The sequence below is a fragment of the Pinus tabuliformis genome, chromosome 8 (assembly GCF_031772625.1).
Source record: "Pinus tabuliformis cultivar Carrire ecotype Pingquan chromosome 8, CPIR1, whole genome shotgun sequence".
In the NCBI taxonomy this organism is placed as follows: domain Eukaryota; kingdom Viridiplantae; phylum Streptophyta; class Pinopsida; order Pinales; family Pinaceae; genus Pinus; species Pinus tabuliformis.
Window position 1 is genome coordinate 929,736,522 of NC_142294.1, and position 27,632 is coordinate 929,764,153.

Consider the following 27,632-nt stretch of genomic DNA (forward strand, 5'->3'; position numbering starts at 1 on the left):
GAGAGCATTTGCAGAAATGGCAAGCTGCCCGCATTGTTCTCCATCGTCCCAGTACCTGGCTCAAGATCGACCCCTAGGGCGTGCTTGGGATTCGATGCGGCGGCACCATAGAACCTGCTTGCGGAAACCTTTACCATCGCCATCTCCTCGTTCCCTACACAAATGATGTTAAGACCTCTACAGTGGAAGTTGACAAACATTCTGATGGCCTTCATTATATTACTTTATTCTTTAAAATAAATTATATTATTAAATCAAACTATTATTATAGAACATTATTTAAATGTTTAGTCTATATATATATTCTATTTCCTATTGCCTTTTATTACATAATTTGCTATTTTTATAAACAAATCATAATTCACATGTTAGGTCAATAATGAGGACAATGATTGAGGTGGATATGCGTGGCCACCCGCCTATTTCACCTATACCCTCCACTGAGTTTAATCTATTTCCTTATTTATTTCAACATTTACTATTTTTAGCACTTCACGTCAAGAATGACCCCCTAAATAATGTTCTTTGAGGTGAGTTGCAGCCAATAGTTGTGGAAAAGCCTTAGTACTCAGAGAGACCTTTCCAATAAGGTATCCTACGCACCTAATGAAGATAATATGACAAAGTTACTACCCCCTCAAGTTGGGTACCGAACTAACCCCAAAGTGGCCCATAAAATCTTGGTGTTACATCTCCTCGGGTTAGGGTTTTTGTTGTTTAGGGTTTTGTCATGTTTTTTAATAATAAATACGCCGTTGAGCCACATTGTAAGAGATTTGAGTTGGCATGTACTCAACACATATCTTCTTAGCAATAAGCTACCATCATGTGAGTTATCTTATTTCCATTCTCTTTGTAAGCATAGTTCAATATTTTTCTATTAATGAAATGAAGTGTTTTTGTGGTAAATCTCTGTAATTATGATTATATGTCTAACTTTTTACATTCGTGTTTAAGTTTGGATCAAGGGTATCACAATAGTCTCCTCTTTCTTTGTTTTTCTTTGCATGTCCCCACTGATGTGAGGGTATAAGGAGTTAGGGCTCGATCTCATTGAACCGTTGCATGATTAGCTTCACAAACCCCAACAACCTCCCATGGAGGGAGAAAAGAAAGAGGAGGGGCCACAAGATCCTTTTGAAATGGTGCTCGAGGAAGCCCTTGAGCGACACAATAACACAACGATGGATAACTTTGCTAACATCCTTTGACGGCTACCCACACACGACGCATCTTCATCAAGTAGCCACTGTGGAAGTGTCACTCCTTTTAAAGTACAAGTTAACATTGATATTCCCATATTTGAGGGCCTCATAGATGCACATGTCATAGATAAATGGTTAAATCTCTTGGAAGGATATTTTTTACTTCATGACTTTTCCAATTGGGAAAATATTACTTTTTCACTTCTCAAAGCCGCCCCACATGTCAACAAGTGGTGAGAAATCTACTGTGAACAAAAGGACGAGAATGAACCCTCGGTGTTTTCAGTCGCACCCTCTTGGGATTCCAACTGAGATGCCATCAAGGGACAATATCAATTGGTAGCTATGAAGATAAATACATAAAGTGGACCACGCTATGACACTGAAGGGACCATGATGTGCTAGAGTTCACAAATATTTTCCATACCCTTCACACAAAGCTTGATATCAAGGATACTCAATAGAATTTTGTACTCAAGTATCGCTACTCTCTACATAAGTACATTCATGATGAGATGGAGTTCCTCACAATTTCCTTGCTCGACACGGCATACCAATACGTTGTCAGGATTAAGAATAAGTTAAAAAAAAAAGAAGCAGGACTTTGGATCTGTGAATCCAAAGCAAGGAAAAGGCACCCCAAAACCACATAGAAAAGGATAGAGCCAAGGGAGGGCTACCTAAGACATCCTGCTGAAGCCGCAAGAAATGAACAACACCATGAAGACAAAGAAGGACACATGAAAATGGTGTGAGTTCCATAAGATCTCCACTCACAACACAAGTTAGTGTCGAGCCAAGCAGTCACTTATGGCCGAGCTAAAGGGCTCTGAAGGAGACACATGTTCCAAATATAAATCAAAACCCAATAAGGGAAGAAAATCATTGATGTAGAGCCCAATGCCACCATGGCTACCACCAAGATCTAGAAGATTTAGCTTCAAGATCCAAATGAGGAGGAACACCTCTTCCACTCAAATATGTGTTTGAAGGGTTCTCCACTACAGTTCATTGTCGACAGCAGGAGCCAAAATAACCTCATTTCAGCAAAGGTCATGAAGTAGGTGGGACTAAACACTACAACACATCCACAACCATACACCGTCACGTGGCTTCACCAAGGATGAGATCTCTGCGTCAGCTAGGAGGTTCGCCTTCCCTACATCATCAAGCCCTCATGGATGACATATTGTATGATATTTCTCCTCCTGAAATTTGTGATGTATTGTTAGGAAAACCATACTTTGGAAGCGACATGATGTATATGAGTCTAGACCCCTCTCTATGATTATTATTTTGGCCAATAAGGTGTACACGATACTAGAGGTACCTCCGCCTACCACCATCTCTTTCATCACTGCAAAGCAATGCAATAAGATCATTTCCCAGACGAGGAAATTTGTTTTCCTTATCAATATTCCTGAGGGAAAGAAGAAGGTTGTGGCCATGGCTTCGAGGCAGGGCTGCTATGCACATCAACGACAAATGGATAAGTTCGTGGAGGAGTACAGGAATATTTTTGCCTCACCTACAGGAGTACGACTACACTGTGAGGTCAAGGAATCCATCGATATGATCCTAATTGTGGCGCTGCCCAATGGACTAATCTATCGACGCTTTGTTATGGAGAATGATGAGATCAAGAGGTAGATTCAAGAACTATTGCAGAAAGAGCACATCAGGCCAAGTTCATCACCTTGTGGGAGATGGATTGTATTGGTATAGAAGAAGGATGGGATGTGGAGTTTGTGTATTGACTATGAGGTGCTCAACAAGATCACTATCTGAAAAAGGTACCCAATCCCACGAATTTATGACCTTCTTGAACAACTAAAGGGGTCCAAATATTTTAGCAAGATTGAATTGAACTGTGGTTATCACCAGGTGCCTATCAAGCCCTCTGATGTGTGGAAGACTACCCTCAAATCCAAGGAGGACCTTTTCGAATGGTTGGTTGTTCCGCCCAGATTGGCGAATGCCCATGCAACCTTCATGAGACTCATGGACGACATCTTGTAACCCTTCACCAATGAATTCATGGTGTGTATTTGCGTGACATCTTGACCTTCACCGAGAGTTGGGAAGAGCACCTCCACCATATTCGAGAGGTCCTTCAAACCATGTGATAACACAAACTGTGCTAACTTGGATAAATGCAGTTTTGGCCTCACCCAACTTCAATATATGGGCTACATAATTGACGAGGAGGGTGTACATGTGGACCCATCCAAGATGCAAGTCATTCAGGATTTGCGAGCCCCAACCACTCTAAGAGAGCTCTGCAACTTTGTGTCTTACCAATTTCTTCCATAGGTTCGTGTTGGGGTTCTCTCATATCACTTGGCCTTTAAGTCAACTCACCAAGGGGCTAGCAAAAGAAAAAAAAAATTGGTCTCAAACCCAACAATAAGAATTTTGCGAGTTGAGGCATCACCTCTCCTCTACACTAGTGCTCACATTTCTAGACCTCCGACAACCATTTGAGATTGAGACAGACGCCTTCGGCTATAATATTGGTGCGGTTCTTATTTAGCATGGGCATCGAGTGGATTACCATAATGAGATACTTCTAGACACAATCCGAAAGTATCCCACTTACAACAAAGAAATGCAGTCCATTATGCAGGCGTGCCATCAATGGAAGCATTATATTCTAGGGAAGGAAACGGTCATCCACACAAACCACTCACCCGTGTAGTTGATACAGACACATGGGAAGTTACAGAATGATCACCATCATAAATATTCCACCTACATGAAAGAATTCCATTTCAACATTAAGTATAAGAAGGGCAGCACCAATAATGTCATTGATTCCCTCAGTCAACCATTGGTCATGGCACTGATCACTGTGCTCAACTCTTGTTGGCACGAGACTTCGGGGTGGCCGCATCGTTACAAGAGCGATCCAAAATTTGACAACACATAGGAGACACTCCTAGAAGGGAAATAAGTTCCAAATTTTCACCTTCAAGAAGCATTGTGATGCCACCTGGCACATATATGTGTTCCTTCAAGCGTGCATGCCAAGATGATTTGGGAGGCATACTACAGTTAGGTTGTTCGACATTTCAGAGTAGAGAAAATAGTGGTGGTATTGCATAAGTATTTTTATTGGTCAATACTTCGTGAGGATGTCAGGAAGTACATTAGATCCTGCATTACATGCACCATTTCCAAACCAAACATCAAGAGGCAAGGTCTCTATACTCCTCTAACTACTCCTAGGCGACCTTGGGAATTTGTCTCCATGGATTACATGTCGGGCCTTCCTTCTACTAAGCATGAAAATGATTTCATTTTCGTGTTCGTCGATAGATTGTCCAAGATGGCCATCATGGTGGCCTGTAAGAAGAGCATGATCACAGAGGCCACTGCTAATCTCTTCTTTGAGTGAGTGTGGGTACACTTCTGGATGTGAGGGTCCATTGTCTCATATTGAGACAATATATTCCTAAGTGCATTTTGGTCGAGTCTCTAGTCGATGCTGGATACAAAAATTACTAAGTCCATGGCTTTCCATCCCCAAAATTTTGGCCAAACATAGGTTGTAAACAGGATGATCATACACATTTTATGCATGTACAACTCGACGTATGCATGCACAAGGGATGAAAGTCTCCATTATGTCGAACAAAACTACAATATAACTCTCCACAGCTCTATAGGCGACAACCCATTTCAGGTAGGGATCAGATTTCGTCCATTATGTCCCATTGATGTGGTAGTACCATTTGTAGTCACTCAGGTAGATTTGGATCACGTACAGTCCGAATACGAAAGGGCTAACAACTTCATTGAATGCATTCAACACATCCACGAGCACATCCATGATATATTGGATAGATCCAATGCTAAGTACCAGCAGCGCTGTGATCAACATTGAGTGTCATACAAGTTCTAGGTGGGCAACAAAGTTTTTCTACATTTGCGGAAGGAGCACCTCGTTGGACCCCACCATAAGCTTCGCCTGCTTTGATATGGACCATACACCGTCACGAAGGTTTTCAGTAACAATTCCATCAAGCTCAACATCCCACCATTCCTTGGTCTTCATAGGGTCCTATGATTCATAGTTTCAATTGATGATTAGCTATTTCCTTTTAGTTTATGAGATTGTAAGTAATATTTTATTCTACAAATGATTTACAAAAAATATATATAGAAAATTATGAAAAGAGGGTATAAAAAATTATATGATAAAATAAAATCAAGAATGAAAAACCACCATGAAAAATGTATGCAGGTGAGCAAACTAAGTTAAAAAAGTTGCATAGATTAGATAATAAATCAACTATTAAGGTTAATCTTGGTTGTAATTTATAGGTAGATGAGAGGAATATCAACCAAAGTGTCCAAACTTTGTTAATTGCTTAAATATGAATTATATTAGGTGTAGAAGCAACCTTGGAAAATTAATAAAAAGGTTTGCAAATTAAAATGTGACTTTATAAGATTTGGTGGGCTTGCAGAGAGCTCTGAGATAGAACGGTAAAAAATATGCTTGAAGCTAGGGTTGCAGAGGAAAATCGGTGTTGGGAACCATGGAGGGGTGAGAGGGAGGGAGATCTACTCCCTCCTATAGGCAAGCAGTCTCTAATAGCTTGAAGAAACCACTGGGAGCTGAATCGAGGAGTTCAGGAAAAGGGAAAGAGGAGAATAGAAACATATAGTGGCAGGAAGATAAGCAGGAAGAAGTGAGAAAAGAGAAGTGAATAGAGGGAGACAGTGAGAAATATGAGGAAAGAAGCTAGGCAGGACCATGTAAACCTAAGGCAACCATCACATCCCGAGTGGTGTTAAGTGATCCAACACTACAAGAGCATAGGGATCACATGGCGAATTATGCAGTGATATGTAAATTCATGGGGTTATGGCCTATGGAGAAAGCTTTAAATGCATGGATAAAGAATCATTGGAAACCTAAGGGAGACATAGATTTGCACCTTGGATCCAAGGGTTTCTTTACAGTCGTTTTTACAAACATAGAGGATAAAGACATGGTGTTTGAGGGAGGGTCATACTTCTATGCTGTTGGAGGCCTCTATATGCGCCCATGGAGGATGAATTTTGTCTCGGAATAAGAGACATTTACTTCAGTTCTAGTTTGGGTAAGGCTCTATTCCCTACCTCTGGGTTACTGGCAGCCAAAATTATTAAAAGCCATAGGAAATAAACTAGGACATTTTTTGAAAATATCAGAGGCCACATTGAGAGGAAAATACACCTCCTTTTCATGCATATGCATAGAAATGTACCTTTCAGGAGCTCTACTGAATGAGATAATTCTAGAAGTTTATGACGCATAATGGGTGCAGGTGGTGGACTACGAGCATGTCCCTTTTCGATGCTGCAAATGCCATGAACACGGGCACCTCTTCAGATATTACCCTTTAAACAAAATCGGGAGCAGTATTAAAGCCACCTTACGGAAAGAAATGGAAAGTTTCACAAACATGGGAGGTAGAGGTAGAGAAGCGAGAAAGAACCAGAAGAAATACAATGAGGGAAAGCAGCTTAATCAGAATAGATTCAAGATTTTAGAAGAGGTAGAGGGGCACGATAAAGAGTACGAGGAACTAGATGATAGTCATGTAGAAAAGGAAAAGGAGGACAGCATGGAGAATAGACCTAAAAGCAGCCAACACAAGGAGGATCAACCGAGCACTATGGAACTTGACACGGACCAAGATATGACCCTAAGAAAAGTGGGAACAGAGGATCATGATCTGCAGGATATTCTTGAAAGTGAACATCTTGATCTGGAAAAGTTCCTGGAGCAAGGAAAAACCAAAGGAGTGGATTCATTACCTCAAGAGGAGTTTAACAGAGTGCAACAACTATTCCTCTGGAGAACTCAGGCAAAAGGTGCGGGGGTCAAAATAAATTATGACAATGAGGACAACAAAGGGGTTAAAATGATGGAGGCAACAATTGGACGAGATCCCAAGAACCCAAGTAGGAAAAGATGAAGAAAAATATAGAATGAGTTGCTGATAGATTGTGGGAAACTCATGATCAACTAAGGTAAGATGAAAGACCTAACTAGTTATTCATTTACAAATATTTCTTAATGAAGCTTACAACATGGAATATTAGGGGTCTAGGAAGCAAAAGGAAACAAAGAAATCTCAGCAATAGAATGAAAGAGGAAAAACCAGATATGATATTTTTTGAGGAAACAAAATGTTCAATAGAGAAAATAAGAGAAATAGAGGCAAATGGCTGATTAAATATGAATATCTAGAAGTTAAAGCAGATAAAACAGTAGGAGGAATTCTCACACTTCGGAACACTTAGAAATAGGAATCCTAGATGCTGAAGCATCCGGGAACTATCTTTCAGTGGTCATCCAACCTTTGGGGGACAAGGAAGTTTATTTAATCACAAATGTTTATGGTCCAGAAGAGCCTGAAGACAAACTTAGGCTTCTTACCTCACTCGAGGAATTAAGATAATGACATTTGGGTATGCCCTGGATTCTGGGGGGGGGACTTTAACATGATGTGATCGCTATCGAAAAAAGAAGGTGGAACCAGATCACTTGGTAGGGATTCCATAACATTTCAGGATTTCATAAGAAACATGAGGCTAGTAGATACAGAGACGAGTAATGGTATCTTCGCCTGGAATAATAAAAGGGGAGGAGAGTCTCAAGGTGCCTCAAAACTAGAAAGATTTATTATCTCAGATGACCTCATCCTTACAGGCCTTGACTTGTCAGCTATGATACTCCATTTTGGTGGCTCAGATCACTGACCTCTACAACTTGAAGCGTCCTTTATAGGAACTCCAACAAATAGACCTTTCATGTTTGAAAACATTTGGCTTACCCATCCTGACTTCATTAGTGATATTGAAAAATGGTGGATAGATGATATGCAAGTTCAGGGCACTAAAATGTTCCTTCTGCAGCAGAGATTAAAATACATGAAACTGAGGCTTAAATATTGGAATAAGAATTACTTTGGCAACATATTTGAAGCCAAAACTATAGTTGAGGAGAAGCTATAGGAAATTAATAAGATCCTCATCATAGATGGATTCAACGAGGAGAGAAAGGAACAAGATGACTATCATCAATAGGAATGGGAAGGATTATGCAAGAAAGAGGAGATATTCTAGAAACATAAATCAAGGGTACGATGGTTAAAATAAGGAGAAAGGAATACAAGGTTTTTCCATAAATCTACCATGGATCAGAAATCTCATAACAGGATCTAAAAAATCAAAGATTCTCAAGGAAATCAACTCAATACCACAAAGAAATAGAAGCTGCTCTCGTCCAACATTTCCAAGGAATAGCAGAGGAACCTCTCATTGATAGATCACAATTCATCAATGACTTTACAAATCATATTCCTAAGCTGGTGACAAGAGAAGACAATTTTAATCTAAACAAGCCAGTGAATGAAGACGAGGTTAGTGAAGTCATCAAAGAGATGCAAAATGGGAAAGCACCAGGTCTAGATGTTTTCAATGTTGACTTCTTTAAATCATGTTGGGACATAGTCAAGCACGATATCCTTGATGTGGTGGAGGACTCAAGGAAAATCAAAACCATTTTGAAAGCGCTTAACACCTCTTTCATATCCTTGATTCCAAAGCAGGATAATGCTATAACACTAGACAGATTCAGACCAATACCATTATGCAATGTGGTGTACAAAATCATCTCCAAAATAATTGCAAACAGGCTTAAACCCCTTCTTCTAGCTCTCGTGTCTGATGAGCAAACCGGATATGTGGAATGCAGGAAAATTCTCAACAACATCATTCAAGCTCATGAGGTGGTTCACTCCCTTAAGAGTAATAGGCAGACATGAATGATTATACAACTTGATATAGAGAAGGCTTATGATAAACTAAGCTCGGCATACATCAGGGAAGCTCTAATAGCATATGGATTTGATCATAACTCGGTAAGATGGGTAATGGCTCTAGTAACCACTTCTGGTTTTTCAATCCTGTTAAATGGTTCACCGTCCAAAACATTTAACGCTTCAAGAGGACTTAGACAAGGAGACCCACTCTCTCCCTTCATCTTTATTCTCATGATGGAAGGGCTAGGGAGAGCTATCAAATCTACCAAAGCAGAAGGCAAAATCCGTGGTCTCAAACTCACCCTGAATGGAGATGCTCTAACCCATCAACTATTTGTGGACGATACCATGTTGTAGGGTATACCCACGGTCAATGAAGCTCTAGCCATCAAACAAATAATGAGTGACTTTTCAAAGGTTGCAGGTATAGAGGTAAGCCTCACCAAAACAAAGATTTTCTTTTTTAATACTCACATTGTTATGTAGAGAAATATATCTAGAATTATTGGCTTTCAAAGAGATATGCTACCCTCCAAATATTTGGGAGTACCACTAGCAGAAAAACCCCTGAGCAAAGCAGTTTGGGAGCTTGTTACTAGTAAACTCCAAGACAAAATCTGGAAGTGGACAAATAGGTCTTTGAATTTAGCAGGGAGACTAGTGCTCACAAAATCTATCCTCCAAACAGTCGCCATCTTTATGTTTTCAGCCCTTCCGGCTCCTAAAGGAGTTATGCAACAATTCAGAAATATCCAAAAAGATTTTGTTTGGGGCAAAGGGGAAGAGAAGAAAAGGATGGGCTTTGGTAGCCTGGGAAAAGATCTATAAACCTAAGACACATGGAGGATTGGGACTTCATGACACTGAAACACTAAAAGATGTTTTGGGGGCAAAACTATGGTGGATATGGCTAAAAGAATTGGCTTCACCTTGGGCCAAAAATTGGAAACAGAAATATGCTAACAATTGGCAAGAGAGGGATCACATTAGAATGTCTGGGCGCATCAAAAGCTCCCACATTTGGAACAAAGCTTGGGAGAATAGAGCCATTGTTTAGAAACACAGTTTTTGGGAAATAAGAGCTAGAAACCTTGCTTGGTTTTGGGAAGATAATTGGCAACAAGAACCTAAACTGTTAAGAGAAGAATTGGCCAATCTTAAGAACGACACTGACGTCAAAGGGTTACTCAGGGTAAATGACTTCTGGGATCATGAAAGAAGCAAGGGAAAATGAAGAATATGGAAGAACCTGGTATACAGTGATGACTCCCGTTGAAGGCACATGTAGAAGCTTTAACAACCATCTTGGAACAGAGAAAGATTCTCACATCAGCTGATTCAGACTAGCTGAGATGGGGAAAAAACAATGAATGCAACTTTAACCTCAAAGAGGCCAAGTGCATAGCCCTTGGACTTGACTATCCAAACCTTGATTGGGTATGGAAGGATGTATGGCAAAACCAAAGCTTGATAGAAATCAAATTGTTCATGTGCTTAGTGCAGCATAAAAACGAATTGACCTCGGAAAACCTAAGGAAAAGAACAGTAGCCGACCCTTCTAGATGCCAGCTATGTGAATTACAAGAAAAAACTAAGATCACCTACTCAACTTCTGCCCATTCACATCCACCTTGTGGAATTGGATAGCTTCAATATTCATACAAACAAACAGGGACATGGGCAGCATTACCAGTACTTTGAAGAAATGGAGGAAAAATTTCTCTCACAATGAAATAATCAACAAATCTTGGGCTTTAGTTGCCAACTTTCTAATCTGCGATGTCTGGAAAGAACATAATAACATAATATTCAAGAACAGGAAAGGTTCTCCCTAGAACATCATGGCTCATATTTTAAGACAGCTCAATGAGATAGTTGGGACCCTCATTAAAAACCCCCCTGAGGACCAACCAAAAGATTCGGAGGTGCAGATACTACTGCATTTGGGTCTTTAGGGGCTTGTCCCATATGGCAAAAACATGAATGTAAGTAATATCATTACTCATAAGGATTTCTGGGAACCTCCCCCTCAGGGTTTTATGGAATGCAATATAGATGGGGCCTCAAAAGGAAACCCGGGTATGGTAGGGTATGGAGGAGTAATAAGAGATGAAAAGGGTTTCATAAAAATCATCTTTCATAGTCATTTGGGAAAAGCCACTAACATATGGCAGAGCTCATGGCCCTTGTGAAATGGGACTCAAATATTCATAATACCATAATTGAAGCTGATTCCAAATTGATTATTAAATCGATCAAGAAAATTTTCTATGGCTCAGCTCCAGATAAGGTCTCGAGACATTGGCAGCTTCTGCAAGTTTATCAACGGATTCAATCCCACCTGTAGAACATGAGAACCCTTATTTTTACTCATGTGCACCGAATAGCCAACAAAGTAGCAGACATATTAGCTAATGAAGGTGTACTATGCGCTAAGAGCAATAAAATATATGATTGGAAAGAGACCCCCCAAGGCAGATTGAGGGAAGAGTGTCTCAGATAGGCAAACGCGGACAGGGAATTATATCAAAGCAAGGGAAATTAGAAGGATGTAGACTAAAGGAAACAGGGGAATTTTTATCTTTATGGTGAAGTAGTGCATGGAAATATGCAGATAGGATTTCTGGTCTTCAGGCAGGAATGAGTACCAAAAACTCTACAAACCCAAAGCTATCGGGTGGGAGTCAATATAAATAACAAGTATTTTTATGAAAATGAAATTCTCTAAAATTCGCCTTTGAATTAGCCTTGCCGGGCACTTGATTAATGTGCTGGAAGTTAGGCAAATTTGAGGCAATCCTAGGGATTTCGCATGGCAAATTGCATGGAGGTTACCATGCCAGGCGGACCCGAAATTGCATGCATGTTACTCAGCAAGGTTAGGATCGGTGGATTTCGAGCGGATTACATGCTCGAGGGTTATCCCCCTAGGCAGACCCAAAATCATTAGAGTGCAGTATCTATGTCCTCATCAGGTCCGATTTATAGCTTAAAGAGTGTGCTTGTTAGCTTTTCAAAATATATCCTCGTCCGTTAGATCTCTGGAGGTGGATTGAACGGTCTTGGTGAAGGATTGTTTTTTGGAGGTCACTATGTTATGTTTTGTGGGCCCGTGGCTCGGAGTGTGGGCCTTTGGCTCAGCTCCCAAGGCTTTGTGATGCTCGATTACTTTATGGCCCACATCTCCTTTGGGAATGTATGTACTATATGTAATCTGTTTTTACAATATAATGAAAAAGAAGGACCGAATCTTGCATTAGCAAAAAAAAATGTTCCTTTAGAATAGATTAATCATGCTTAGGATAAGGTAATTAGGTTTAGAATAATTAATCATGTTATTTAATCGCAATTAATTAATATGTTATAATGAACTAGTGCTAATGTTTGGTTTTTATAACAAAAGTCGAAAGTGACAAAGACTTTTCGTCGACTCGTGATATATGACAAGCACAATCGAGTGGTTGAGATTTTCCCTTCGGTGATCGATGCCGGGGAATTAAGTTCAGACCCCCTACCAATTTTATCTTTATGAGAAGGGGGGGTCTGAAAAGTGGTATCCTCAATCCTGGGCCCCCCAATACATGGTGGGCGCTCATTACTTCACACCCCCCCACTCCAAACTTCTTACCACTTACCCCCCCATTTGAAATCTGCCCTTCTTCCTGCCAATGGTTATCTATGCCCATTATATCATTCATGTGCCATGTCCCTACTTCACCGCCACTCTTATTTCACCACGTGGGCTCTCTGCTCGAGTTCCATTATAATCTACACATTACCTTATGCCTGTTACCTCGCAAATGTATAACTCCTAGCAATCGATCCGCTCCATAGCGAACCAGAAGTAACGAAAAATTCCCAATTGTCTATAAAAAGCCCCAGATCGATCACTCTCGATCCTTTCTTCTCCGTGTCCCTTTCAGATAAACAGGTAGAGGATTTCAAATTACCACCTCATCTACTCGATTTCTCGGTCACCCCTGCAGATTCTAGTTAGCCATTTTCGACAAGCTATCAGTCACATCGATTAATTTTCTTCATTAGACATTCAAATTTTCCTGGGTAAAGGACCCAATTCCTTACCCCTGCTCTGTTTCTAATATTCTAAGTAGTGGCATCTAAGGGAAAGTCAAAACAAACCAGCGAGAATCCAATGATCCCTCCTATAATTGAATTAGACCATATACCCTTGGCAGTTCAATGGTACAAAATGGCAGAGACCAATTGTGATTAGGGGAATTTTGAGTTCTAAAATGGGCCTCCTAAGGAAATTATAAAATAATAGTGGAAATAATAAAATAGGATTACATTACATCATCAAATTTTAGAGGGAAAAAATAAAAATCTACTTTTCAACTCGTATTTTCAACTTATCTCCCTATTGGTTTACGCAAATTTCGATTGGAAAACTCATTGGATTTATAATTTTATTCCTCACCGAAGGAGTACCCATGTTGTATACTTTCGATGGACCCTACTACACGAAAAATGAGAAATACATGAAAAACGTGATTGCAATCATAAATTTTCATGTATTTCTAAGTTTCTGTGTAGTTGGGTCTATCGAAAGTATGCAACATGTGTATTCCTTGGATGAAAAATTAATTTTTTCCTCGAGTGAGTAATCCCACTAAAAATTTTCATTAAACCATAGCGAGATAAGTTGAAAATACAAGTTGAAAAGTAGTTTTATTATTTTATTATTTTTTTAATCCTTTCACTTTTTTACCCCAAATATCGTGAATCATCACCCATGGTTGACATCATCATCTTGCATCATATTGGTTCTTATAAAGTTTATTTTGGTCGTACATTTTTCTTAGGATGCCCATTTTAGACGTCAAAAGTTCTCTAATGGAGTTCGACTTGTTCGAACTGGACAATTGCCTCAAACAGACCTTTCTAGAAGAGAGTGATGAAATCAATCTCTCAGAATCCCTATTTCCACAATTCATGTTTCCCTAGACTCAACCTTTTCCATACTTTGTCATCTGGTGTCAATCCAAATATATTCCTAGCCAGAGAGCCATTATGGCCTAGAATGGTGACATTCTCTTGACTATAACCCCAAATTCCATCAACCAAATGTTGCAAATCCCCGAGAGTGACGCTTTTAGCCCTTTTTCTGTATATTCGCTCATGGACCTCTACTAAAAGTTGACCTTCCCTCAAAGAGATAGGATATTTGAGATTTTCCTACCGGAATATTTTCAACTCGTAAAGAAGAATCCATCATACCCAGCCTCTATGCTTCCTGAAAAAACTAAACAAATTATGTCATTAGTGCCTTGTCTACTATGATAACACTCAGATCAATGAGCCGATGAGCCTATTTTAGGTTTTCTTTCCAGCTTTTCCATACAATAAAAACCTTTTGTAATATTTAATTTTAGACAATTCCTTGCAGATAACATCGATGACCAATTCCTTAAGATCACGACAGAAGGAATGTTTAAACATTCATTAGTGTTAGTGTACATGTTTATGTTTCATCAAGGTAGAGTGTATGGCTATGAGCTACCACCACACAGATGGCCAAAATATGTTCCTATGATTATTTTCTCATAGGAGTATGTGAGGAAAATGATCAATATGGATGATTTGCATTTCGTTTGAGCCAAGAAAATAGCTTAATTCAAGATCAAAACACAGGTGGGATATTTTTTATGTAATAGTAGGGCAACAGGCACTGAGGTAGACACACTTCTCAAGCAGATGAATTTTCAGTTAAGTTTCACTTGGTCCTATGACCCCTTCGGCATAATTTCCAGTCTAAGAGTGCAGTCCCTCAAGAGAAGCATGATAAAAATCCTAGAGAAGAAGGGTCTTCTCTAATGAAAGAAATTGAACCCAAGCATTTCTTAATTGATACAAAGAAACCTAAAAAGAATCCACCACCAGTTTTTATGTAGGATGAAGAAGGACAAACTACTATAGTCATGGTAGACAAACATTTTTCAACAATACTAGAAGATATTTTTGCAGGTACAAGAGAAGAGGAAATTTTTATAGGCTCTTGATCTTCTTCTACTTCACAAGATCCCCCAGATGTAGCTCAGATGACATACTTGGCTCAAGGCAAAACAGAGCCTAATATTTTTTCTAAGTACAAATCAATCAAGAAAAATAATGAAATGTTGAAATCAAATACTTACACTGAGTTCTGGAAGCAAACTGTTACTTCCCAACACAGGCTTCTGTGAGCCTTTGATACTGAACAAGGGAGAATGCACATGGATTTCTTGCAAGCACAATTTCCTTTTCCTAAATAACCAACAAACTACAAGAAGATAATATTCTCATTTGATACAAATCATATCCATCTGATTGATCATTTGGACATGCAAAAATAGATTGGAGAGATGTTGTATTCTACATTGACTAACACTACCATGAAAACTTCAAAACTGCAGGCCTCTATCAGCAACATACATTCACAATTGAAGGTAGAGAAAATCTTATCTCTTGCAAAAGATACTAGAATTAAGTCATTGGAAGACTTTATTATCAAGCTAGGTTACGACCCCAATGATGTAAAGGAAATAAAGGAGATTGTAAAGAAGAAGAATATTGATATAGCAGCTCAAGCTACCATCTACCGAGGATCCACACACCAAGGAAATGGGAGAATTGGAAAAGAAAAAGGAACACATGTTCAAGATAATAATTGAACAGAATGTTTGAATTAGAGAAATGGAGGTGGAACTAGAAAAAATACTCAAAGAGATGGAGTGTTCGTCACAATTGGCTATAGTCCCACTTACAACAATACCAATTCCAGTTGTAGGAGAAGTAGAGTCTTCAACATCAAAAAAAACACAAACATCGAGTACAGATTCTGCCACTGAATTGGTTAAAGCCATATAAGAGATGTCCATTCTGTGAAAGGAGATTTAGAAGTTGGAAGAATAGTTAAAGAATTTATAGGAATAGAATTTGCAGAACGATAACTCCTATATAGCAGAGTTACAAAAATCTCACAGGCTTTCTCAAAGAATAGAGTTTTTAGAGAGTGAATCGGTAATGGCTCAAACTCTAACACACGTTAAAGAAAACATATGGACATATATCAATGCAACTGTAACTAAGATTTGGTCATTAATCGAAATCATTGTTGAGAAGGAAGAGTTGATACGGAGGTCAAAAATATTAATAGAACAAGTGAGGGAAGTATTTGGAATTAGGCCAACTGAAGGAGCAACATTGATCAAAATATTAAATTCTAAGACCCAAGAAGAATTAGAGGAGCTAGAGATTGAAGATATGACTAAAACCATCTTATAAATCAAGAACGTTTTGTAGAAGATAAACCTGATGCTTCAATTAGAGAACAAATCCTAAACTCTAGAAATTTTTGTCCAGAGACTTCATATCGAGTTTAATCTACTAAATGAGAGAGGTCTACTAGGTTCAACAACCATGAATGACATGTTAATGAGCTTAAGTGACTAAAGTCACAAACTTTACACTATTTTCAAAGATAAATCCAACTTTGCAGGGGTGAAAGGAAATATGGTAGGAAAATATTTCTGAGAGGCTCTAGATTTTGATCTCATCACCAAACATGATATTAAACATATTTTCATCAACACACCTACCTTTGAGAAATATACCGAAGTTGATGAAACATATAGAAAGTTAATAAAAAATTCGATCCCCAGTGAAGATAGATGGGATCACTTGTGTGGATTACTTGAGTGAAAGATTTTTCATCTAAGAGAGTAAGGCAACACCTTTCTGTGATGAGTCATCAAAAACTGTCCTTGACAATAGTGCCAGCAGCTCTACGAGTTCTAAGTTCCTAAATTTCTTTACTATTTATGTAATCTATTTTAGATATTTTAGTATTTTTTCTTTGATATTTTGACTTCAAGATATGTTGTAATTATTTTCCTATAATTATTTTGGTTGAACATGAAAATGTCAAAACCATTTTAAATTGGCTAGTACCTAAGGATGTGTTACACATTAGTTCCTTCATTGGTAACACCAAGTACTATAAAACGTTTATCAAAGGATTTTCAAAACTAGCCTATCCCATCACTTCACTATAGGAAAGGGGAGTGATATTTAGTTGGACATAGACATGTCATGAAATCTCTAATGATTTTAAACATTTATTAATGGTGGCCCTTATATTCAATAATTTTGATCCTAATGAGGATTTCACTGTTTTCATAGATGCATGTCTAGAAGGGTCGGGTGGAATATTGGTGCAAAATAACCATGTCATTGTTTATGAACTAAGAAATTTTAAAAATCATGAGAGGAACTATGGTGTTCATGATATTGAGTTATATGTAGTCATACATGCACTAAAATGTGTTGACATTAGTTATGAGGGAAAAAATTTACTCTTCTTACTTGCCATTTGAGTTTGAAATGTTTTTTCAAATCACCACATTTGAACACCGAATGGGCCAAAAAAATTTCCTTCGATAGTTAATTTAAGTTTTATATTAAATACATCAAGGAGAAGGAGAATAAACTAGCATATGCTTTGAGAAAACATGGAAATCATATTGCTGAAATATGAATATGGCACAAATTGGAATAGTAGCCTCAAAATATGGACTATATGGATAGATTATAAAAAAATTTAAACAATGCAGAAAATTCCAATTATGAAAAAAATAAAGATGGAATGTTAACTTATAGAAATATAATATCTGTTCCAAATGATTATACCATAAAATAGTTTTTTTTAAATAAGCACCATAGAAGAACGTTTTTATCCCATCCAAGGTATCAGAAAATTACAACATTGACCACAAAGTGTTATTGGCCAAGGATGAAAAATGAAGTAGTGGATTACTTCATAAGATGTTTTGAGTGCCATAAGGTTAAGGTGGAATTCCAACACTATTCAAGGCTCCTAAACACTGTGTCTATCATGGAGTGGAAGTGGGAGGTTATATCTTTAGATTGCATTAATGGAGCACCTAGAGCAAGGAAGCAACATGACTCAATTTTGGTGGTGGTGGACAAGTAAAGAAAGGGAGTTCACTTTATACCTATCCACTCCACATATAAAGTAGTACTTATTACACACATTTTCATGTTACATGGAATATTGAATATAGTTATATCCAACCATAATGCAAAATTTACTTCTAACTTTTAGAAAACATTATTTGTAGGAATGTATGTGCAAATGTACTTCAGTATATCCTACCATCCTCAAAAAGATGGTCAAAGAGAAAGAACTAATCAAATTCTTAATGATATGTTGCCTATGTATATAATGGATGAACCTAGAAAGTGGGAAGGTTGTCTACACTTAGTGAAATTTTCTTATAAAAACATTTATCGAGCTTCCATTAAGATGAGTAAAATTGAAGTGTTTTATGGGCGGAAGTGTCACACCCCTTTGAGTTGGATTTAGTGAGAAGATTTGTTGACTTTGGGACCTGATATTCTAGAGGAAATGAAGGAATTGGTTAAGGAAATAAAACAAAATTTGAAATTAACCCAAGATAGGGAAAATAGTTATGTAGTTGAGAAAAAACTATGAAGGGAGTGCAATGTTGGAGAGCATATATATAATATTAAAGTTTAGCGAAAAAAATATGCTAAATTTGGAAACCTATGCTAAGTTAGCACATAGGTTCTGTGTACCCTTCCAAATACAAGCTAGAGTAGGATTAATGGCATGCGAGGTAGCAGTGTAGAGTCATATAAAAGCGTACATGATTTTTATGTTTCATTGTTGAAAATAATATATTCATTACCCTACTCATGTGATTTATTGGAATGTGGTCTAGGTCGAATGAGAAGGATATCTCTGAGTTAAGCCTCTACAAATTTTAGATTAGAGAAAAAATTCATTCCTCAATTGAGTCATCCCCAACTTGAAGTGCAATGGTAGCAATTCATCCCTAAGGAGGTTACTAAAAAAATTAAGGATAACATGCCTGAAGCATTCCCTTATTCTAAAAGGGACGAAAGAGGGAAAACATTAAGGAAGTTGTTTATTTCAATAGGAGAAAGATGTAATACCCCAACCCTTTTTTTTTTAAAAGACATGACTACTTTAAGCTTATTTGATTTATTGTATGAAATTGATGGATGTTAGAGCCAATATCTAAATTGATTAACTATGTAATTAAGTTTTATATAATAAATAAATGTTTTCTTTTTAGAAAATGATATGGGAAAAATCACATGGACTTCTTACTATCCTAGGAAATATTAAGTTGTTAACTCCACGTACTGGACTTTACGTAATCTTTTTCCCAAAATTCATAGGAGAAATTTTCCACAAGGGAAACAACATAATGGGAGAGAGATTATGAATGAAAATTTTAAGGGATAATACTCGCAGGTAGGATAATATTCCATTCTTTTTCCAAAAGAAGAATTCGCCAATTTCCATTTTTCTAAAAGTGAATTCGCCAAAATTTTATAGTATAAAATTATTTTATCTTAAAAATTGCTAATATTATCTATTATCTAATATAAAATAATTATAAATATATACTTTTTTAACTAAATTATCATAAAAATTTTTAAAAATTTGGATATTAGGGTCTAGTAACATTCATCAAGGTTTCTAAACTTTAAGATAAATTTCCATCCTTAAAATTTTCCCTAGAGATTATGCTCCAAAAAACATACGAAGACAGAAATAATAAGTTGGTTAACATAAGAATAAGTAGAGGCGAGAAATACATGGTTATGAACAAAAAAGTAAACATTTTTTCTATCTTTAAATGTTAAAAATAACAAGAAGAAATGTTAAAAATAACATCTAGAAATTCCAATTTAATTCGTCCTCAAATTAAATTGTGAATTCATTTGTAACTCTATTCTCATAGAAACTTGTAATAATTAACTAAGTTAAGTTGACTTAGTTAGCTTAGGAAATTTGACTTGGAGGTCTATCTAGAGTCATCTAGAGTGGTCTGTAAATTTTAGGGGCCAAGGTTGAGTTATTTGGAGTTGTAATTAGATAACCTAGTTTAACTCAATTATAGTGAGTTAAAGTAGTTCTAACCGTTGAAGGAACTAGTAGAGGTCTAGTAGTTGAGTAGTGCATGAGTGCATCCCTAGTACCACATGAGCTAACTCAAGATTCACTCATAAATATTTCATGCATGTTAATTTAGATGAAGACTAGTTGAGATTAGAGTTCAACGACAACATACTTTGAGTTGTATATTCTTTTGAGTTGTATAGATGGTGCATGCAGTGAGTTGAGGGCCTATGTTTGGATTGCGCACTTATGGATGAGGAATTTCTAAATTAAATATGGGCTAGTTCTCTCAGGAATTAGGCAAGCAAGTAGGAGCTTAGAAGGCTAGCAATTTGGCTAAGTATTGGCCAAAGGGAGATAGTGAGGAAGAGGATAGAAAATACATGTGCAAGTTGAGATCAAGGTTGAGGAGATCATATTGTATTTATCCAAGGCTTGCTTGTGAGAGAGCCGAAGTAGGGGTGGGAGTCGGATTTGGAGGTAGAGAGACAATTTGTACTAGTGTAGGAATTGTTTGGGGTTGAACAAGAATTGTATTTTCTTCTCAGATATTCTCGTTATTGCAATATATATAGTGAGGGTTTTGAGAAGTTGCTTTCTCGAGAAAAATATTGTGTTATGTGTGATTGGAATTCTTCCTTTTCCTATTATTTTTTGCATAGATCAATTTTGGTTTCCACTCAAAAGTAGAGTAGATTCATGTATTGTGTTTTATCATATCATATAAGTTGTTGAATCTACAGTAAAAATATACATGGTATTAGAGATTGTTGTGCAGGTGAGAATCGAATTTGCAGTTCATACTTCAGAGTCAGCAATATGGATTTCTACAGTTTGAGACTTGAGTATGCCTTAGAAGGTAGATCGAATTATATATCGTGGAAGGACAAGATGGAAGAAGTGATAGAAGACAATGGCCTCAAGGAATTCATTGTTCAAGACATTTCTAAGCCTCGAGCATCGGATTCCAAAGAATTGGCTGAATGGAGAAAGTGTTTGGCAAATGCAAGGAGGATTATCATTGAGGGAGTTCGATATCACATTGCCTCGAGTCTCCATGGAAAGGAAAATCCATTCTCAATGTGGAAGGAATTTTCAGACCCATTTCGGAATAACAGTGACCATAGGAAGTTGCCACTGAAGGACAAACTCAGAAAGATCAAGATGGAGAAGGGCGACTCAATTCCAAATTACTTGAGTAAGTTCACCTATTGTCGAGATGAGCTTGGAAGTGTCGGGATTACTATTTCCGAAGACGATATGGTGAGCCTAGATCTTCTATGACCTCCAAAGAGATGACATAGTTATGAGGACTACGTTAATGCAAGGGAGAAGATATTAGATTACGAACAACTGTGGTCGGATTCAGTAGAAGAAGATATTCAGAGGAACATGAGAGATGTGACCTCTTCCAAAGAAGTGGAAGTGGACTTTGCATTAGTGAGAAAAGAAAAGAAATCCAAGGAAAAGAATTCCCAAGGTGAGGGAGGAGGAAATAAGATGGACATGTGAAAAGTCAAGTTTTTTCACCATCACGACTACGGGAACTATGCGACGAATTGCTCGTAAAAGAAAGCAAGCAAGAAGGAGCTTGCAGTAGATGCAACACATGAAGATTTAGCTTCAATATTCAAACTTCATTTCACTCTCATTATATGCATGGATAATGCTATAATGGGAAGTTTGCAATATCTCGACAATACTACCTTATTCCATATGACGGGGAATAGAGATCTCTTCAATGAGTTTGAAGATAAAGACCCCGAGTAGAACATAAAGTTTGGTGATGACGAGAGGTATAGTGCTACTCGGATAGGTACAATTACCTTTTAGAGGGATTGAGACTCCCCTCTCAAAACCACACGTGTGATGTATGTTATAGGAGTAAATAATAATCTTGTTTCTGTCATGGTATTGGAAGACCGTGGCTATGATGTGATTTTTAGTAAGGGAAATGTTTTCCTTAAATACATCGTCATAGGACAGGTGAAATAGATGGGTATATGGTTCAAGAACGTGTATGCTCTCAAGGTTGAAGATGCATGTAAAGCCTCCACGACGAAGGAAAAGGTTAGAGACTTGGTGGTTGAGAGGGAGAGTGAATTACCTATCAACATGCATCCACAAAAGAAGCCTCAAACGTAGTCTCAGAAAGTTGTTGAGAAACAACAATTAGAGAAGTAGGGAGGAGATCGAGTGGACAGATCCATTCAAGGAAAGAAGAAACAACCTCAAAAGTAATCTGAGAAAGTTGTGGAGCAGCTAGAACTAGAGAAGAAGAGAGGAGACTGAGTGGATAGATCCACTCAAGAATAGAAAAATGAGCCTCAAAAGCAGACTCAGAAAGTTGTCGAGAAACCACAACTTGAGAAGTACAGAGGAGACCAAGTGGAGACATGCACTCAAGCAGAAACCTCCACTAGGGGAAAATTTCGAGCCAAGTGGGAAAAGGGAGCAGATGAAACCATACATCGAGGTGAGAGGTGGGGTGATGTGAGGTGATAGTCCAAGGAGGGAATAAATTAGTCAGGGTCCATTGAGAGGTTTTGTCTCTTGGATCATACTTTGCTACAGGAGCCCATAGTACATAATAGTAGGATGGATGAGTGGCATTTGATGCAGTGAGATATGAGAGTGACATAGGGAGAGGCTAACAAGAATCAAATATTAGACAGCGTAGAGAAAAGTTGAGAGTAGTGCATATAGCTAGATTCACTAGAAGCACATAGTTTTGAATCGACGAAGAGCTAGTAGGAGTGAGAGACCTTGGTGACACATGTGTCATACTAATTGAGGTTGGATGTTTTTTTTTTAGTTTCACGAGTTCCACTAGCAAGAACACTAGAGAGATGTGTTGCATGCAGAGCATCCCAAAGTTTCACGATCTGGATAGAGTTGAATTCCTCTATTGTTGGGAGGCATTGTTGAAAATAGAAATAAGAAATGTTAAAAATAGCATCTAGAAATTCCAATTTAGTTGGTGCTTGAATTAAATTGTGAATTAATTTGTAATTCTATTCTCATGAAACTAGTAATAGTTAACTAAGTTAAGTTCACTTAGTTATCTTAGGAATTTCGAGTTGGAAGTTTATCTAGAGTCATATAGAGTGATCCCTCAATTTTAGGGGCACACATTGAGTTCTTTGGAATTGTAATTAGATAACTGAGTCTAAGTGAGTTGTAGTGAGTTAAACTAGTTCTAAGTGTTGGAGGAACTAGTAGAGGTCTAGTAGTGGAGTAGTGCACCATTACATCCCTAGTACCACATGGGCTAAATCAAGAGTCACTCATAAATAATTCATGCATGTGAGTTCACATGAAGACCTAGTTGAGATTAGAATTTAGGTATAGTGTACTATGAGTTGTATAATTTTCAGAATTGTAGAGATGATATATGAAATGAGTTGAGGACCTATGTTAGGATTCAATAGTTATGGATTAGGAATTTCTCAATTAAATATGTGCTAGTTCTTTGAGGGATTAGGCAACCAAGTAGGAGCTTGGAAGGCTAGGAATTTGACAAAGTTTTGACTAAAGGGAATGAGTGAGGCACACGATAGAAAATACTTGTCCAATTTGACCTCAAGGTTGAGTAGAGCATAACGTATTCATCTGAGTCTTTCTTGTGAGCACAAGGAAGTAGGGGCGTGGAAAGCTCGTAAATTGGCTAAGTGTTGGCGAGCTTAAGCCTAGGAAGTAAAGAGATAGATTGTACTAAGTGCACTTAAGCCTAGGAAGTAAAGAGATAGATTTTACTAAGTGCACTAATTATTCTAGGCTGAATAGCATTGTGTTTTCTTCTCACATCTTCGACGGTTTTGACTAGTTTCTTTCACCAGAGAAATATTGTGTTATGTGCAATTGAAATTCTTCCTTTTCTGCTTAAGAGTAGAGTAGATTTTTGTCTTGTGTTTTAGCATATCACATAAGCTATTGAATCTATAATAAATATCTACATTAAAAATAAAATGAAAAGCCTAGAAAAAATGTCGGAATACAAAAATAAAAATAAAGGCTTAGAAAAAAGGTGGGAATAACTTAAAAAAAGAAGCTGCTAAAATTCTCTTCAAAGGAAAATATAATATACCACTAAAGGAATAATAAAATAGTGGTTAATCTTTTGATCTTGGTGGTAGCTTGTTGGTTGGAGGAACATGCTCTTCCTCCATAATATTAGGAAGCAATCAAGTGCACATAGATAAATTGTTTTTGTGATTACTTAATTACTTTCATTTTGTATTTTAGGTATTCAGTGATGTGGCCACTCCACTGTATATGCATATACAATAGGGTGTGTGGATAGATATGGAATGGTATTGAGGGTGTGTACTTATGGAATGGTATTTTGGTGAACAAACTACCATTCATGGCTTGGTCTTGAATTGTAGGCAAGTATGCAATAGAAAAATGGATGAAGTTAATATACAAATGCTACATGCTAGATATGATAGATGGTATTATAACCAACCCTTAATTTTAAAAACACTAGTGTAAAATACTAATATATGAGATATTTTAAGGAAGCTTACCATTAATAAATCTAGTTGCTTACTTCTCACATATTGAATTAATCATTAGTATATACTTAGTGGGAAATGAGACCCAAATTTAAGTGAAGTATAATTGTGTAAAGTTGTGAGAGATATGGGCAGAAATTACCAAGGGAGACTACATAATAGCATAATCACACAAGAGATAACTAGGCTCTACCACAAATAAAAGGGATACAAAACCATAAGCTAGACTTTAACATTAAGCATATATATAAGAAAACATAGAATAAATATTTTTTTTAAACAAGTTGGTTGGTAGAATTTTACCTAACATGTATATATGAACTTTCTCTAGCTTAAGAACAAAACAATTAACCATTAGTTAAGAAAGGGAGAATGAGTTCTCTAAGGAGAATATTCACTAATTTTCTAGTTAGACAAAAGATAAAGAACAATTAGGTTATATGGATATTAACTAGTATTAAATGTTTGAAAAGTTGAGAGATAATTATAAGCAAAATTCACCCCCACATAGGAAAACACAACAATGTTAACCACAAAGCTTTTAACAATAATATCAAGTAACATAAACAATAGGGTTGCTACAATTTTATAATTTGGAAAAAAAATCTTCAAAGATAAATCCATATTGTTGAAACTAGATTTGAAGGGTAGGGTAATAATAAAAATGAATGTCTACTAAGATATTCTTACCAGAAGTGAGAAGAAAGATCAAAATATGACAACTCTATATATATTAGAAAAAAGTTAATAAATATCTAATTTTTTCCAATAGAACACAATGGTGACCTTTGAAAAACAAAAAAATTAATTAGAAGGCCCAACAACATTGAAAAAAATAAAAATTATCCATAGCTTTTAGTCATTTATTTCTTAAAGACTTGTATATACTTTCTTTAGATAAACCTATTAGTGTGCAGTCAAAATCTCTTTACATTGATTCAATATATATATATATATATATATATATATATATATATATATATATATATATATATATATATATCAAGTGATGAGTAGAATGCGCAGAGGGACTATACAGGTCGATCAGTTAGTATAACTATGGTGGACGTATGAAGGCTGAAGCTGAAATAAGCCATTGGTATCACAATAGCTAGAAAGGAACCAATCATATGGCATCCCAGGGTTTCAGAGTACCTGTGATAGAGCAAGCAAGCTCCTGTTAGTGACATATGGACCACGACAAAAGAAAATTGGTTATAATCAAAGAAAGATAGAACAAAAATGAAGTAGGAATAGAAGGAAGAAATTAAGGGAGTAGTAGTAAGTCCCTGGACAAGATGGAGTTGGTGGGAACCATCAAACCTATTGCAATGCGTGTAAATGAATCTAAATGGTGACCTGAAAGAAAGGGAACTTGTGAAGTGTTAAGGAAGCAAGCCCGTTCAAACAAACCCTGCGCTAGCAGAATACAATTCAGTAGAAGTGGAAAGTAGGAGAGTGTCAACCGTATTGTAAATGGATTTCTCCATATTAGCCTGCCATGGCAACGAATTGATTAGAACAATATTTCAATCCAAATCGTAATGAAAAAGTAGCTATAACCAAAGAGAGAACACACCTTAGAATTTTACTCACCTGTTCTGGGCCATGGTGTCCATATTAATCTGCACAGATAAAGCAAGTGTATGTAAGCTTCGAAGGAGAATAGAGTCCAAACTGGTGGGGCAAAAAGGTATGGCAAATGAAAATAAATGAATCGGGGTTCGTTTTCCACTATCCAAAAGAAACCCTAAGCAAAGTGCCACCTTCACAAGGGAAAATCTTGACCATGTGGCAATAACATAGACCTAGAGTGCTATACCCTACATCTCAAAGTGTACCATGAACACATTAATATCTATAAGAAAAAGGGTGCCTAACATTTTCCCAAAAGGCTTCATCTATCTTTCCTGTTCTTCATTTTCTTTTTTAGTAAATTTGGTTGGTCAATTTCTATTGTACTACAAAAATTACATAGATAAGACTTTATGTTTATATTGAAAACTCCTGTGTTGCTTACATGACAACAAACACAAATTTATCATAAAACTCTTGAGATAGTCCTTTAGCCAAAGAATATATATGTGAAATTCTTCAATTTACATTTAAAAAACAAACAAACTATGACAACCATACCCGAAAATTATCCCTGGTTAATAGAACAAATGTATAGAGAGTATAAAAAGCAAAAAGTAGTTACCAACAATTGGAAATAGACAATAAACATAGTTTGCAAAGAATAGGCATAATGGACATATTATTCCAAAATGATGACTAGAGAGAGATGAGAGTTTGCATTTTTTTCAGAGCTGGAACAATGTTTAGTGGTGGATTCCTCATCATGAGGATCTTTTGATTTCCTATAGAGTCACAAACCATAGTCTTTCCATTGGATTTTGACCACTATATCATAGAGGTCATACAAAATATACCTCAGAATTCTCTTTATCTTGTTCTTTCTTTCTCTCAAAGAGCTTGTAATTTTCTAGTTGACTTGAATGGCCATACTAAGCATTGTTTCCATCCACACCTGTAGGGTGATAGAATTAAGAAAATGTATTCTTCTCTTTCTCACTTTAAGTGGATGTAGAACACATTTAAAACTCCCACCAAATTTCCAAATTAGAATGGTATTTTACATCCTCAAACTCCCTTGCTTCCAAAAGCCCAATTTCCTTTCTAACCTCAAGCTAATCTTCATCAAAAACTTTTTCTACATACTTCCAACAAAACAACCTACTATAGCAGGTGAGTGGCAAATGCGTGCTTAAGACTGTGATAATATAACCCTTTGACTAGATGCCTTGGCCCTCATAATCTAACCCTTTTACAAGTAATAAATTTTAGTGTTGCAAAGGATCTTACCTCCAAAAGGGTTAGATTATCACACTATATATTGTAATTCCATATTATAAAGTTAGCCCAAAGAATTAAATCAGTACATTGTGAGGAAAATTATTGATGTGACCATAAATAAGATTGCTTGTAGATTACTTTAGAACTTCATCCCATTCTATTTAGGGTCTCTACCTTTAGAACCTCCTTGTGCTTTTCAATAACATTAAGGAAGAAAACTGACTATGCAAGGAGAAAATAAAATGAGATAGCAAAA